This window comes from Durio zibethinus, chromosome 12, assembly GCF_047325235.1.
Source record: "Durio zibethinus cultivar Kanyao isolate XHJ-2024 chromosome 12, ASM4732523v1, whole genome shotgun sequence".
Classification (NCBI taxonomy): Eukaryota; Viridiplantae; Streptophyta; class Magnoliopsida; order Malvales; family Malvaceae; genus Durio; species Durio zibethinus.
In genome coordinates, this window is record NC_143173.1 from 13,559,491 (window position 1) to 13,576,440 (window position 16,950).

The window sequence follows — 16,950 nt, forward strand, 5'->3', positions numbered from 1 at the left end:
CGAACACTTTCAATTTTCTTTAAAAAATTACATTTATTTTATTTATTCAAAAATATTAATTATTATTATTTTATTATTTTATATTGTTTACATAAACCTTTATTCTAATAAAAATAATTTTGGATTATTCCAACTCTATGGTAAAATCCAAAAAATCATTTTTACTTGTAATAATTAAAGAAAACCAAACTCTTTTAATTTTCTCTAAAAATTACATTTAAAATATTCATTTAAACAATTTATCATTTTTTATTTTATTTATTTTTTTAATTTTATTTTTAAAGTATATTTTAAATAAAATTATATTTTAAATTATCCCAACACTTTGGTGAAATTTAAATAACCTTTTTGCTTGCAATAAAATTTTATTTTCCTCAAATAGTTATTATTATTATTAATTTTTTTGCATATTATATTTTTTATGTCCATATTTTATTTTAGTTTTGTTTTTTCATTTTATTTATTTATTTCTAAAAGAATTATTACTAGTAATATTATAAAATAACAATAATAATAATAATGGCAATAATATCATAAAAAATAAAAAAATTAACATAAAAATTAACACAAAATAAATAAAATCAAAATAAAAAGAAAAAAAGGAAATCATGCCAAACAAGTTAGGTCAACGTGCGGGTTGATGTGCGAATCCTACGCTGGTCGAGCACTGTTCAGACGCCCAAAATGACATCCTTTTGAAGTGCCTATAAAAGGCTTGTTTCAATTTTTTAATTTTTTCTTTCCTTTCTCACTCTACCCTCAGAGCCTCTCTATCTAAAAAATCAGCCTTTTTCGTCGGTTGCCATGGCAACCTAGATTTCAGCTGATCGCCACCATGCACTGGTGGTTGGAATCTTCAACAGTACTGAAAAATTCAAAGTTTCCCATATTCTGATAATGAATCCAAATTTCGATCGCCAGAAACTTGTAAGGTCGCTGAAAAATTCAAAGTTTTTAGAATCCGATGACCAAAAAAAATTCAAAAATTTCCAAAAAATCTCAAACTGCTCTTTTTTGTTTTCTAAACATTCTTTGAAACTCAAATTTTTCAAAAAAAAAAATTCTCAAACCTCCTAGATCGATAATTTCATTTTTGAGGGGTTCTTTTTTGTTTTTGAATTTTTTTTTTTTGTGTTTGTTGTTGGTTCCTCCTTAAGAAGACTAAGATGTTTTTTTTAATAGCTTTCTTGTTTCCCTCTTCTTTCTTTTTTTTTTGCAAAAGCCCTAGGTTTTCCCCCTTTTCTCTCTCCTCTGTTTTGCAAAAATTAGCTCTATTTATAAAGTTTCTAAGATTGAAATCCCAAATCTCTTGGGATCTTTTTGTGAAAAATTTTGGAGATTTGTCTAGTGACTTTTGATCATTGGATTTCATATTGCAAAGTTAGATAGTGTTAGAGAGAAAAAACATTACTCTGTCAACTTGATTTCAGTTGCCAAAGTTGAAACTAAAAGATTTTTTTTTACTTTTTTTAGAGATTAATAAATAATAATAATAATAATAATAATAATATAAACAAAATTATATCAAACAAAATTGGTGCCTACAATAGTAATTTAAAATACTTCCATTATCATCATGGAAATAATAATTTTCTTATGTATCAAATATAAAAAAATATAAATATTAATTACTTTGGAGTCGGATTAAGGACATTAGCATTGCAGGAATAACATTAAAATTTCCCATAAACTTCAGATAGTTTCTTGTTACACTCACATTACATATAGTATCAACCAAAATGGTATCAATTTTCATGATAGTAACTCTATTGGTGAAAGAATTTCCTTGTATATACCCAATCATTTTTAAATCAATTATCAACAAAAATATATTAAAAAAAGCTAATATCATAGTTAAAGAAATATAAAATATAAGTATAAAAAAAATAACCTTTGAGCAGCACAGATCAAGAAATGATACAAAGTGAAAATTAGAGCGAAAATTAAAGTAGAGTTTAGTAGTGATCAAAAGATATAAAATTAGTGAAAAGTAGTTAAAGATGCATTATGCTTAGCTACTTATACAAAATGTGTGTTGTAGGCTAATTAATAAGATAATTTTAAATTATGAAAGTTAATATTGAAATAATAAAAATTGTGAGTGAATAATGGTCTAACATTAGTAAGTTGATTGATATTGAAATATTTTTTTCTGCCATTAACATTTATAGATCCTTTAATTTAGAACAATAAGACAAATTATATTTATTATATTTAATAATGGTAATAAAACAAATTGAATTTTATTTAAATTAACGTATATTAATATCTAGATTTTAAAAGTATAAAACGTTATAAATGAAATCAAATGAAATCCATGCGCATTAATATTTTATCAAATGAAATCAAACGTGTATTAATATTTTACCAAATGAAATTAAATGAAATCATATTTAATGAGATATAAATCTATTAATCAAATATAAATTAATAAAAATTTTATTCCATTAATTTAATTATGTAGAATTAATTTTATATATTTGCTTTCTATATTTACACATAAAATACATCAATTACTTCAAATTATCTAAACAAGACAAAGATAAACTCCGGAGACGTGGCATTGCGCCTTCTTCAATCTTCCGCTCTTCTAATTCTGATAAAAATGTCAATTCAAGAGAATCAAGTTGAAGAAACCCATTGGTAGAGCAAATAAGTTTAGTCCCCCTGTACGAATCCCTCCATAAGCAGAGAGTCCTCAAATGAGGCAGCTTTTCCAATACAGCCATTGGATCCTGCTTCACCTCAGATCCCGTCAAACTTAACTTGGCAATGTTTGCTGGAACAAACTTCAAAACATGATGCCTCGATTGCAGATCTTCTTCTATCTTCCCTTGTAAGTGTAATTTTGAGAGGTGATGACACTGAGAAAGGGGTTCCAAGTCTGGAAATGATTGGCTAAAATCATCTAACCTCATGTGCAATGACCGAAGGCGGTGTGATTCGACCAGTGCTTTTAGGATAGGCTTAACATCTTTGGATCTCCTAAAAGATATTCCTAAGATCTGGATATTAGCCAAGCAGAACACTGCATTATTCTCAATTAAATTCTCAACCCCAATGTGCTTTAAAGTTTCAATACTTTTTGAAATAAACCTTGGCCGCAACCATGACTCAAATGCAACTAAAATATGCCTTAAACGTTCCAACTCGAGTAATACATTAGGAGATATTGTTAATTCATTACTTTGGACGTGCAAAGTGTGTAAAATCTTCAACTTCCCAATAGATCGAGGCAAGATGATTTTTTCAAAACATTTTAACCCCAAATATCTCAAATGGTATAGATTACCAATTTCGCTTGACAAATGCCACTTATCATCACTCCTCACAATTTTTAAGACTCTTGAAAATTTGAAGTTTTTGCATTTTGAAATGTGCATTTTTATCAATCTCTTGTTCTGAAAGAGCAACAGAGAACGTAAGTTTGGATGTTCTCCCTTCAAACAAACATACCTTTTGCTAGGATGAATAGCAATTCGTCGTAGCATAGATGCCGACTAGGTCACATCAAGAGGAACACCATAGTTTTCAGTCGATGGTGGCTGAATAATTTCCAGGAATTTCTCCTCTCGAGCTTTCTCCACGCACAAGTCCCTCAAGAGATCATGTATGCGACATGTTTTCACACCTGGTCCTTCTTGCCAACTTGAACCAAACATCTATTTATCAGCTCTTCCAGGAATTGTTCAGCAACATCTTCCATCAACATTCGTCCACTTTCCACTGATGGTGAAATGAAACCTTAAGCAATCCATAATCCAATGAGTTCGTTCTTTGAAATCTCCCAATCTTCTGGATAATGGCCAAAATATAAGAAGCGTGTTTTTAAATAATAAGGCAAATCATTGTAGCTTAAAACCAAAATTCCATTCACTGCACCATGGTCTTGTTGTTGGACCTTGTTTACGTAAGCATGGATGTTTCTTTGAACCATCTCCCACTGAACCCACGACTTTTTAGTTGCTAGCAAGCCTCCCAAGACAACAATTGCCAGAGATAGCCCCCTACATTTTTTCACCATCTCTTTTTCTAGCATCTCAATTTCTCTTGAACGAGCATCAGACTCAGTTGTATTTCCAGAGAATGCTTTCCTCTTGAAAAGCTTCAAACTTTCATCATCGGTAAGATGTCGAAGCTCTATTGGGGAGTTGCGAGGATCAGCACGTAATTCCACATCCCCGTTTGGTGTTGTGAATAAAATTTTGCTCCCTTTTTTCCCTGTGGAAAAGCAGGTTTAAGATAATCCCAATCTTCACTTCTCCAGATATCATCAAGGACTACCAAAGACCGTTTTTCTATCAAGATATCAAAAAGTCTTTTTATCAATTCATTCGCCCTCAGTTTATCAATTTTCTCTCTTTCTTCTTTAGAAGGAGAAAGAACTTTTATGAGGACATCAAGCAAAACTTTTCTTGGCATATAAAAGCCCAAGCAAAAAAATCAACATGTCGTCTCACATCAATGTGCTTGTATACTTTTTTTGCAAGAGTGCTTTTGCCTATGCCCCCATTCCGACTATGGAAACAACGACATGAGGTCTATCTTCTTCTTCAGTCATCAACTAATCCAAAACATTCCTTGTCATGTCCTCCAAGCCAACAACATTTACTTCCTCAACATGCGAATATGTTCTTCTTAACGGCTGTTGCTGCTGCATTCTGGAAATAGAGCTAGACTCCTCTCCTTCACCAGATATCTCATAAGCTGGAAGGCTCTTGGAAATACCTTCAAGCTTAGTCTGGATTGTTTTGACCTGAACCCCTATTTTGTGCAAATGAGAAGGATTGGTGAAAATGGAGCTGAATCTCTTGATGATTCCATGAAAGCCTCCTTGATGTGCAATTTCAAGAATGTAGGAGTCAATAACAACTTCAGCATCGTAAGCAAGATATTTAATTTCCGCCACTCGGTTGCGGAGACGCTCGTCTTGTTCTTGCCTATGGTCAGCGTCTTTCAAAAAGCTCTGCATCCGCTTTAGTTCCGCCTTGATGCACTCCACTTCCTCATGAACCCCACCTAGGTAAACTGCTTCATGAATGAGTAAATCCGAGATCCTTTCAATGGCTAAGGACCCAATAGCCTCTGCCATTTCTCCTGCTGATGGAAAACAGAGTCCAAACTACTCTTCTTTCTCAACGACTTCAAAGTGAATGGTTGTATCTGGTACAGCATTTCTCTTTTATCAACAGTTGTGAACCTTTGGCATTGCGGTGGACTTGCGGACTATTTAGCTTTGGACACGAAAGCAAGAGGACAATGAATCTTTATTATACTAGCAAGGGACAATTATTGGACCCACAGTAGGGAAACAATTACTGAATATTGTTTACCGTGTTAATCTGTTGAGAAGGTGTAATTATCTGTTCATATTTGTAAACGAAATTTGATGAATTGATAATTACAAGTAAAATTGATAGATTATTTTTAATTTTTTTTTATTTTTAAATTATGATTTTAAAAAAATTAAAAATATTTTATGTAACCAAAAATTATAAAGTGAAATTAAAATTTTTTTTTGAATATTTAATTAGTCATGAAGTTAGATATATATATATATATATTATATATATTTGAGACAGATATTTGAAGTAGAATTGCTATATATATCCCACGCATTACTTCTGCAATCAACTCCTCTCTTTTGACTTGGTCCTTTATAACTTTTTTCAAAATTTCAAGCGAAACTTGTCTTGCCAAGCATTAATTGTTGAGATACGAAAGCCCAAAGCTTAGCGAAAAGCCGAAGCAATGACTCAACCGAGCTCCGTAAGTGGTTCCGTAATGTAGTTTGCATATGGGATGAAGCACACTCCAGAGAAAACAATGTGGGCAAAATAAAAAATTTTGATCTAATGTAATGTTTAAGAAACTCACCTTCCTACATGAACAGAAGCTATAAAAAATTAAATGAACTGTCTTATAAATTACTTCATTAACTATATAATAATTTGGTAAAATGGGAAATAGAATGCATGTAAATATTGTCTCATTCGTAATGAAATTCCAACGTTTTGTTAATGAAACAAAAAAGAATTGAATTTAATTCTTAAAATAAAAACAAGTATATTTAATATTTTTATAGGAGCTAGTCTGTCATAGACTAGGACTTCACTGTCATTTGGTTTCCAAGGCTCTTTTCCAGGTAACTTCATTCTTCACATGTTTTTAAAGTAGTGTGGGAAAACTCCCACTTTTTTTTCAAAAAAAAAAAATCAATAGTACATGACTGATATTGAAGTTGACATGAGTTTGTCATCTTTTGTTTATCAAATCAATCAATGAGAAATCCGATGAAATTTGGAAGAAACTAACGTGAAACATCGTCAGAGCTCAATAACGGGTAAATCTGTTCACAAATTTTTTATTACTGAACCAATATATCAGTTCCAAATCCTAAATATTTAACAATGAACGCCATGAGGGGCAAGTAATGGGAGCCATGCACAAGTTAGTTCCAGGTTTTAGGGATCCAGCCTCGATCGAGGCGCGGGCTGCGGTTGAAGCTGTGGAGTTTGCAGCTGAAATGGGGTTATTAGAATTGAAATAGAGGGCAAGTAATGGGAGCCACGCACAAGTTAGTTCCAGGTTGTTGGGATCCAGACTCGATCGATGCCTGAGCTGCGGCTGAAGCTGTGAAGTTTGTCGAGAATAATGTCTCAAATTTCATAAGAAATTTGTTTAAAATTAGTTAGATATTATTTGATGGACAAAAAAATTTAAAAAAAAAATGATTCTTAATAAGTAAGTTTATATATTTATAAATAGATTATAAATAGATGAAATTTATATAAGATTAATTATGAGAAAAAGATAGGATTCTATAAGACAGACACCTCATAAGAGTATTAAAGATTTACATTTTATAAATATGCATGTTTGTATATTTATAAATAGACTAAAAGAAATTAAAAAGGTTTACATAAGTATGGTGTATATGTGTATAAAGATATATATTTGTTTGAATTGAGAATACTTCATAAGACTAAAAGAGATTGAAAAGATCTTATGTGTATTGATTGTTAAATGAAATTGATGATTTGATTTATATTTATAATTATCTATAATTAGTGAATTTTTTTTTATCCGTAGATGTAAGTCGATTAAATCAAACTATATTAAATTATTATTTTTTATATAATTAATTATTTTATTTTATTTTTACTGATGTGATTAGATTGAAGCTTTTTGTGTAACAAAGTTTGCAGCTGAAATGGGGTTAATAGAATTGAAATAGAGGGAGATGCTATGGGGGTGGTTCGACAGATACGACAGCACGAGGAGGACCTGTCCATAACTGGCAATCTCATCACTGGAAGTTAGGCTAAGGCTTGCATCTTTTCTGCCATAGGAATGCATGCATGCTATAAGGGAACCAAACACGGTATCACACATGTTAGCAAAAGAGGCGTGAAGAGTTAATGACACGTTTTACTGGGTTGATGAGTGGCCGTTCCTTGTCAATGTAAATGTTGAAGATGACAAGCTAATTCTGTCATATCCGATCAAGACAAATTTTTAATAATCGTAGCTTGAAAGGACAATTATTGAAGATCCAATAAATTATTAGTGATAAAGATTTTAAAAGAAGTACGGTAATAAAATTATTAAAAATTTATATTTGATTTATTATGAATATATAATCTTTTAATATTATTAATAATAATTAAATAATATTAATTTATTTTTTAATTTTTTTAAAAATTAAATTTTATTCATTTATCTTAAGAATTAATAAAAATTCATATTTAATCATTAATAAAATAATATGATTTAATTTATTTATAATATATAAAATTTATATATTAAAAATATATTAAATATATACTCAATTAATAATTATAAATACAATATAAATTATTTTTTTAAAATAATACGATTATGACTATTTTGAGTTTTATTTAAACCTAATTTTGTTTCTCTCAAATAATATTTAAAATGTATTTTTAGACGATTTTTAAATACATTCAATATTTTCCTTTTGCAGTACTTTCAACAAATATCAAACTTTTGTTGACAGATTAAAAAAATTTATCATTTAGATAAATCCGTATAGGTAAATATTTAATTTTTCAGTATTTAATCATGAACTTACATAATCAAATATCAGTTTCTTTATTTTTTCAATTGTCTTTGAAATTTTTTTTTTTAATTTATAGCACAAATTAAGCATAAGCCTAAAGCTTCAATAACACTAAACAATGTGAAATATGTTCTGTCCGTGAATATCATAGACAAATTACCCTTTTTAAAATTTTTTTTCACTCAATAAAAAAATAATTTAGAAGAGTAAGCTAGAATGAAATATTTATGTTATGCTATGCAACCAACAAATATATAATCATTTAAAAGACTACAAAATTAATAACAAAAATTTGCAGCCTAGCCATAACCCTCTTGCATTTCCCATTAAACATGGTCATTGACTATAGAAAATTAAAGAGAAAAAGCATTTTAAAGTTTAATAATTGTTAACGGGCTACCGAAAATTGATATTTCAATTCCATAGAGAAGTTGCCTCGTCTTTTCTTGTTCTATTTGCATTTCTCCTGCTTCACGAATGAGTAAATCCTAGATCCTTTCAATGACTAAGTAAGGACACAAAAGCCTCTGCCATTTCTCTATTATCAAAGTTGTTAACCTTTGTCTTTTTAGTGGGTCTGCTGACTATTAAACAATGGACGGGAAAGCAAAAGAAGAAAGAATCTTTATTATTTACTTTCATTTCCACTAACTTTGTCCCGCAAAATCAATTGAATGCAAGAAAAAGAAGCATATATAATTATATCATCACTGTCTTTAGTCTTCTGCTGTAGGTAGATTAACCCAACCCTGAAAATTTATTACTGTATTACCCTATTTTAAAAAGATCCAATTTCAATTAACATTTTAAAAATAATAAAATCATTCATATTTACTAGGTTTCGTGAGACCCAATTTGACAGATGCGATTTTTTTCAAAACAGTCTAAATTACTTTTCTTTCTCTTGAACTAGAACGCGATCAGCCTGAATCTGCGCAATATTTTTAATTTCCATGTATTAGCTGGATGTATTTCTCTTTTATCAAAAGTTGTGAACCACCGTTGACTATTGATTTAAGGGATTAAGTTTTAAGCCTTATGAATAAAAAAGATAAGTGTTGGGAGAATTTATCCCCTTATTTCATCTAATTCGGTTTGATTCTACATTATTCAAGATCCAAAATAATTATCAAATATGGAGAAGTTTCAAATAAAAAAAAAGTTGTGAACCTTTCCATAATAGTAGCAAAGGACAATTATTGAATATTTTATAATGTATTACTCTGTTTTAAGAAGTTTTAATCGTGCTGATTGATATTTAAATCAACTAATATGTTGTTGGTATTCGAACATTGCGGGTTCCTAAAAGTTCACGTTGTTAATGTCTATTGTAATTGGAGTCATACATGTAATAAAAAAAAAAAGTCCAATTATCTGCTTATACAGGTAATTGGAGTTTCGATAAACCGATGCTAGCAAGCAAAATTGCTTCAGCATTTCTACGTTACTCCTATCTATTTTTACAATTTGTGACTCTACAATAAAATCAAAGTAAAAATATTTTATATAATTGAAAATTACAAAGTGAAATTAAAGTATTTCTTTTTTCAATATTTAATTAATCTTGAATTTACATATACAGTGCGGAAGAAGGACTCCCATAATAATCAAGTAATAAAATATGGCTTAAACGTTCCATATTGAATAGAACTTTAGGATTGATGTTAATCCAATACTTTGGACGTGCAAAGTGTGTAAACTCTTCAACTTCCCAATAGATCGTGGCAAGATTATTTTTCCATAACATTTTTGTTGGGAAATATCACAATACCCACGCGCAGCAACACACAAAATAACAAGCTCAAATCAAGAATAAGAACACACAAATATATTTGGTTCGGCCCAACTCAAAATGGCCTACTCCAAATCTAATCCACTATCAAATAAATCTTTACAATTGTGAGACTTTTAGAATGAGAAAAGTCTCCTAAAACTCCTTACTCAAAACTTAACCCAAAACCCAATTACACCCTTTTAATAGCCTATTCACTTAGCTATTCTCTTGGTGTCTAACTCTCTGGGGTTAGAAACTAAAACCAAAACATCTTATTTATAAGGGTGAAACCCTTTATACCTTTACTAAACTCCCGATGTGGGATACAAAACAAACTCAAACTTACTTAACTTTCGATGTGGGATTCTGAGATTCAAGGCAAATCCCAACAAATCCTCCCTTGACTTGAATCTCCAAACACTTCAACAGTATCTGCAAAGCTAACATGCTTACCTTTCTTCTTTTCTTTCATCACAGGCATTCCAGCAACTGAGCCTCCATCAAACATGTACAAGTGATTGACCCTATTCCCTTGTAGAATCACACTATCATTCTTATACACTTTCAACCAATCATTACTACCATAAAATGTGTACCCCCGAGAAGCTAACTCACCCAAAGCAATCAAATTGTAGTGACAATTTGGTACATACCTTACATGACGAAGTGTCCTAATAACACCATTGTGAGATCTAAGGCGAACATTCCCAATGCCTTGAATCTGCACCTTTTCTTTGTTAGCAACCACAATATCTCCATACTTTTCATTCTCATTCAACTCCACAAAGCAGCTCTTATCATTGCAAACATGAACTGTAGCAGCTGAATCTAAAACCCAACCTTTATCACTTTTCAAAGTCTGGGTCTCATCCACACAAGTTGTCAAAACAACATCATCATCGTCAGACACGACAGCAGCAGTATCACTCTTTTCTTCATCTGATTTCTTCTCATCATTCGCCCTTTTGAAAGCAGCCATATCCCTTCTCAGCTTCCTGCAGCGTACTTGGATATGTCCCTTCTCACCACAATAATAACATTCTACATCACTATAATCTCTGTCTCTTGACTTAGATCTCCATCTTGATCCATCAATCCTCTTTTGAGTCCTCCCTCGATCAAAACCCTCTACAGCTAGTGTACTCCCCCCAGGTGATGAGTTCTGAGCTCCCATAAACCTTTCATTCTCACGCAATAGAGCAGTCACATCATCCAACTTTAAAGTAGACCTACCTACCAACACAGTCTGAACTAAAGGCCTATAAGACTTGGGCAAAGATGCCAGCAAAATTAAAGCCTTTTCTTCATCTTTTAACTCATCAACAGAAATCGCTAGCAATTGAGAAACCAATTTATTAAACTCATTCAGATGATTGTGAAGACTCATACCTTCTTCCATCTTCAAAGAATACAGATCCATCTTCAAAGAATACAGATCCATCTTCAAACATAATCTATTAGTCAACGACTTCGAAGCATAAATACCTTCAAGTTTATCCCACAAACTCTTCGGAGTACTCTCAGTCAACACACTGTACTTTACTTCTGGAGCTAATGCCAATCTAATAGTACTAACAGCCTTCTTCTGAATCCTATTCCAATTAGCATCAGACATTCCCTCAGGCTTACTACTCTCTAATGCCTGATCCAACCCTTGTTGTACTAACAGATCTTGAATCGTACTTTGCCATAACATAAAATTACTCTTTCCATCAAATAACGGAATCTCAAACTTAGGCATAGACATACCAGACATACCTTCTTCAGACATCTTTAAACACTGCTTCACGATCTCTTGGACCCACGAACCTCGAACCTCGAACCTCGCTCTGATACCACTTGTTGGGAAATATCACAATACCCACGCGCAGCAACACACAAAATAACAAGCTCAAATCAAGAATAAGAACACACAAATATATTTGGTTCGGCCCAACTCAAAATGGCCTATTCCAAATCTAATCCACTATCAAATAAATCTTTACAATTGTGAGACTTTTAGAATGAGAAAAGTCTCCTAAAACTCCTTACTCAAAACTTAACCCAAAACCCAATTACACCCTTTTAATAGCCTAATCACTTAGCTATTCTCTTGGTGTCTAACTCTCTGGGGTTAGAAACTAAAACCAAAACATCTTATTTATAAGGGTGAAACCCTTTATACCTTTACTAAACTCCCGATGTGGGATACAAAACAAACTCAAACTTACTTAACTTTCGATGTGGGATTCTGAGATTCAAGGCAAATCCCAACAATTTTAACCTCAAATATCTCAAATGATATAGATTACTAATTACAATTGACACATGCCACTTGTCTTCATTCTTTTTCACAACACTCAGGACTCTTAAACATTTTAAATTTTTGCATTTTGATATGTGCAATTTTATCAATTTCTCATGTTGAAAGAGCAACAAAGAACATAATTTTGGATGTCCTCCCTTCAAAGAAACATACCTTTTGGTAGGATGAATAGCAACTCTTCGTGGCATAGATGCCGACGAAGTCACTTCATTTGGCTGAATAATTTCCAAGAAATTCTCCTCTTGAGCTTTATCCACGTACAAGTCCCTCAAGGAATCATGTATCTGACATGTTTTCACACCTACTCCTGTACGGTCCCTCTTGCTAACTTGAACCAAACATCTATTTATCAGCTCTTCCAGGAATTGTTCAGCACCATCTTCCATCAACATTCCTCCGATATCAAGTGATGGTGAAATGAAACCTTCAGCAATCCATAATCGAATGAGCTCCTTCTTTGAGATCTCCCAATCATCTGGATAATAACCAAGATATAAGAAGCATGGTTTTAAATAATAAGGCAAATCGTTGTAGCTTAAAACCAAAATTCTATTCACTGCACCATACTAATGGTCTTGTTGTTGGACCTTATTTAAGTGTGCATGAATGTTTCTTTGAACCATCTCCCGTTGAGCCCGTGATTTGTTAGTTGCTAGCAAGCCTCCCAACGCAACAATTGCAAGAGGTAGCCCTCCACACTTTTTCACCATCTGTCTTCCTAGCGTCTCGAAAAATTCTCCTGAGCCAGCGTCAGACTCCGTTGTATTTCTAGGGAATGCTTTCCACTTGAAAAAATCCCAACTTTGATCTTCTGTAAGAAATGGAAGCACTATTGGGGAGTTGCAAGGATCTGCAAGTAAGCCACATCTTTATTTCGTGTTGTGAATAAAATTTTGCTTCCCTTTTCTCCTCGTGGAAAAGCAGCTTGAAGACTATTCCATTGATCAATTCTCCAGATATCATCGAGGACTACAAATATTTTTTTTCTTTCAAGACTTCTAAAAGTCTTTTGATCAACTCATCCTCGGTCATTTTATCAGTTTTCTTTCTTTCTTTTTCAGAAGGATAATGAACTTTTTTGAGGACATCATGCAAAACTTCTCTTGGCAAACATTTTTGAGAAATAAAAGACCAAGCAAAAGAATCAAAATGTCGTCTCACATCAATGTGGTTGTATACTTTTTTTGCAAGAGTGCTTTTACCTATTCCCCCATTCCGATAATGGAAACAACGACATGAGGTCTATCTCCGTCTTCTTCTTCTGTCAACTGAGCCAAAACATTCCTTGTCATGCCCTCAAAGCCAACAACATTCGCTTCCTCAACATGCGAATATGTTCTTCTTAACCGCTGTTGCTGCTGCATTCTGGAAATAGAGCTAGACTCCTCTCTTTCACCAGATATCTCCTAAGCTGGAAGACTCTTGGAAATAGCTTCAAGTTTAGTCTGGACTGCTTTGACCTGCGCCCCTATTTTGTGCAGATGAGACGGCTTGGTGAAAATGTAGGTGAATCTCTTGATGATTCCAAGAAATCCTCCTTGATGTGCAATTTCGAGAATGTAGGAGTCAATAACATCTTGAGCATCGTAAGCAAGATCTCTAATTTGCGCCATTCGGTTGCGGAGACGCTCGTCTTGTTCTTGCATATGGTCAGCGTCTTTCAAAAAGCTCTGCATCCGCTTTAGTTCAGCCTTTAGACGATCCACACGAACTCCGCGCAGGTAAACTGCTTCTTGAATGAGTAAATCCGTGATCCTTTCAAAGGCTGAGGACACAATAGCCTCTTCCATTTCTGCTGCCGATCGAAAACAGAGTCCAACTTACTCTTCTTTCTCTAGGACTTCAAAGGGTATGGCTGAATTTGGCACAATATTCTTAACTTACTGTATTATTCTGTTTTAAAAAAGATCCAATTTCAATTAACATATTTTAAAATAATAAAATAATTCATATTTAATAGGCTTTGTGACACCCAATTTGACAGATGCAATTTTTTTCAAAACAGAGTCTAAATTACTTTTCCTTCTCTAGGACTAGAACGTGATGTGCCTGAATCTGCGCAATATTTTTAATTTCTATGTATTAGCTGGATGTATTTCTCTTTTATCAAAAATTGTGAACCATTTTATAATAGGAGGAAAGGACAACTATTGAATGTTTAATAATGTATTACTCTGTTTTAAGAGGGTCCAATCGTGTTAATTGATATTTAAATCAATTAGTATGTTGTTGGTTTTCGAAAATTGCGGGTTCCAATAAGTTCACGCTGTTAATGTCCATCGTATTTGGAGTCATATATATAATAAAAAAAGTCCAATTGTCCGCTTATACAAATAATTGGAGTTTCGATGATCCGATGCTAGCAAGCAAAATTGTTTCAGCATTTATATGCTATTTTTATCTATCTTGTGCAATTTATAACACACAATAAAATCAAAGTAAAAATATTTTATATGACCGAAAATTACCGAGTGAAATTTAAGTTTTTTTTAACATTTAATTAACTATGAACTCACATATATAGTTAGAGACAAAGCAATTTGAAGTAAAATTAGCTATATAATCATGAACTTACAAATACAGTTAGAGACAGAGATTTGAAGTACATTACATCTGCAACCAACTCCTCGCCTTTGAGTTGGTCTTTACAACTTTTGTCCAAATTCCAAGCAAAACTTCTTCTCTTGCCAAGCATTGTTGAGGTACGAAGGCCTAAAGCTTAGTGAAAAGACGAACAAATGACTCACCCTTGCTGCGCAAGTGGCTCCATAATGTGGGCAAAATCGAAAATTTTGATCTTTTTTTTTTTTTGGGTGCTAGATCTTATGTAATGTTTAAGCAGCTCACTTTCCCACACGAACGGACGCTTTAGAAAAATTAAATGAACTGTCTTTTAAATTATTTCATTGCAACACACGTACTACATAATAATTGGACGAAATGGGAATAAGAATACATGTCATTGTCTCGTTCAAAATTAAATTCCAATGTTTTGTTGTTGAAAAAGAAATTTGAATTTAATTCTTAAAATAAAAACAAATATATTTAATATTTGTGTAGGTGCTTGTTCGTCATAGGCTAGGGCATTGCTGTCATTTGGTTTTCAAAGCCTTTTCCTTGTAATTTCCGTCACATTTTTAAATTAGCGTGGGATAGGGATGTAAATAATATATTATTATTTAGTAAATTATTCAAATTTCACTTAAATAAAATTTAAATGTGATTCAATTATTATCGAGTCGAATTTGAATTTGAGTAACTTGATTTATCGATCAAGTTGAGTTTGAATATTTTTATACTTAACTCAAATAGCTCACGAGCCTAATCAAAATTTCATATTTTAATATATTTTAATTATTTTAGTTAATAAAATATCTCGAGTTCGAATACATATAATTTAATTTTTATCGAATATAAAATCGAGCTTATTTTTTATATTAATTGAGTCTAATCGAGCAAACTCAAGTAGCTTGATTTTTATCTCGAGTAAAATTTGAGTTAAAAAATAAAACTCAATTGAATTCAAATCGAATTTTGAATCTCTAATTTGAAATTTAACTTAAATTTAAAATTAATATTATATCAACTCAAACTCGATTAATTACTTTTTTAACGTAAAAAACTCCCACTAAAAAAAATTTCTATAATACACGACCTACTTTGAAGCTGTAATAAATTTGTTTTCTTTTGTTTGTTAGATCAATCTGGAAATTTAAAAGAAATTGATATGAAACATTGTCAGAGTTCAACAACGGATAAATCTGTCCATAAGGTTTTTATTTGAAGCAATATATCGGGTGCCAAATCCTAAATATTTAACAATGAACACCATGATAATTTTTAAATAGACGTAGTTAGAAAGGAAAATTATCGAAGACCCCAAAGTCATTGGTTTCATTAAAAAAACAAAAAAAGTCATTGATAAAGACGAAAAAAAAAAGGCAGTAAAACTATTTGATTATATTATCATTATATAAATTTTATATATTATTAATTAATTAAAAGATATTAATTTATTATTGAATTTTTTTAAAAAAATAAATTTTATATATTTATCTTTGGAATTAATAAAAACTCTTATTTGATCATTAATTAAATAATATCATTTAATTCATTAATAATATATAAAATTTGCATATTAATAATGTATTAAATATAAACTCAATTAATAATTGTACTATATGATATAAAATTTAAAAATTTTCAAATAACATGTATTTTAAGTTGTATGTAAACCTAATTTCATTTTTTCTCAAATAATATTCAAAATGTATTTTTTTACATCATTTAAATACATTCAAATTTTAGCTTTTGAAATACTTTCAACGAATATCAAATTTTGGTTGACAAATAAAAAAAATTAACATTTAGATTAATCCTTACAGATAAATCTTTAATTTTTCAGTATTTAATCATGAACTTATATAATTAAATCTCGGTTTCTCCATCTTTTTCAATTGTCTTTGGATTTTTTTTTTTTTTACAATTTGCAACACAAATTAAGCATAAATCAAAAGCTTCAATAACACAAAACAATGTGGAATATGTCCTGCCTTTGAATATCATAGACAAATTGCCTCTTTTTTTTTTATTATTTTGTTCTCTCAATAAGCAAATAATTTTAAAAAGTAAACTACATTTATGTTTTGTTATGCAACCAACAAATATATAATCATGTAAAAGACTACAAAATTAATAAGAAATATTTGCAGCCTAGCTATAACCCTCTTGCATATTCCGTTAAACATGGTCACTGACCAAAATTAAAGAAAATTTTTTTTTTAATTT

General features: G+C 31.2%; 2 pseudogenes; both read right to left on the minus strand.

The window, feature by feature from the left end:
* Window positions 1-2,513: 2,513 nt before the first annotated feature.
* Window positions 2,514-5,417, minus strand: LOC111297599 (putative disease resistance RPP8-like protein 2; annotated as a pseudogene).
* Window positions 5,418-9,653: 4,236 nt separating this feature from the next.
* LOC111297600 (putative disease resistance protein At1g50180) lies at window positions 9,654-13,952 on the minus strand (annotated as a pseudogene).
* Between the last annotated feature and the right edge of the window lie 2,998 nt (window positions 13,953-16,950).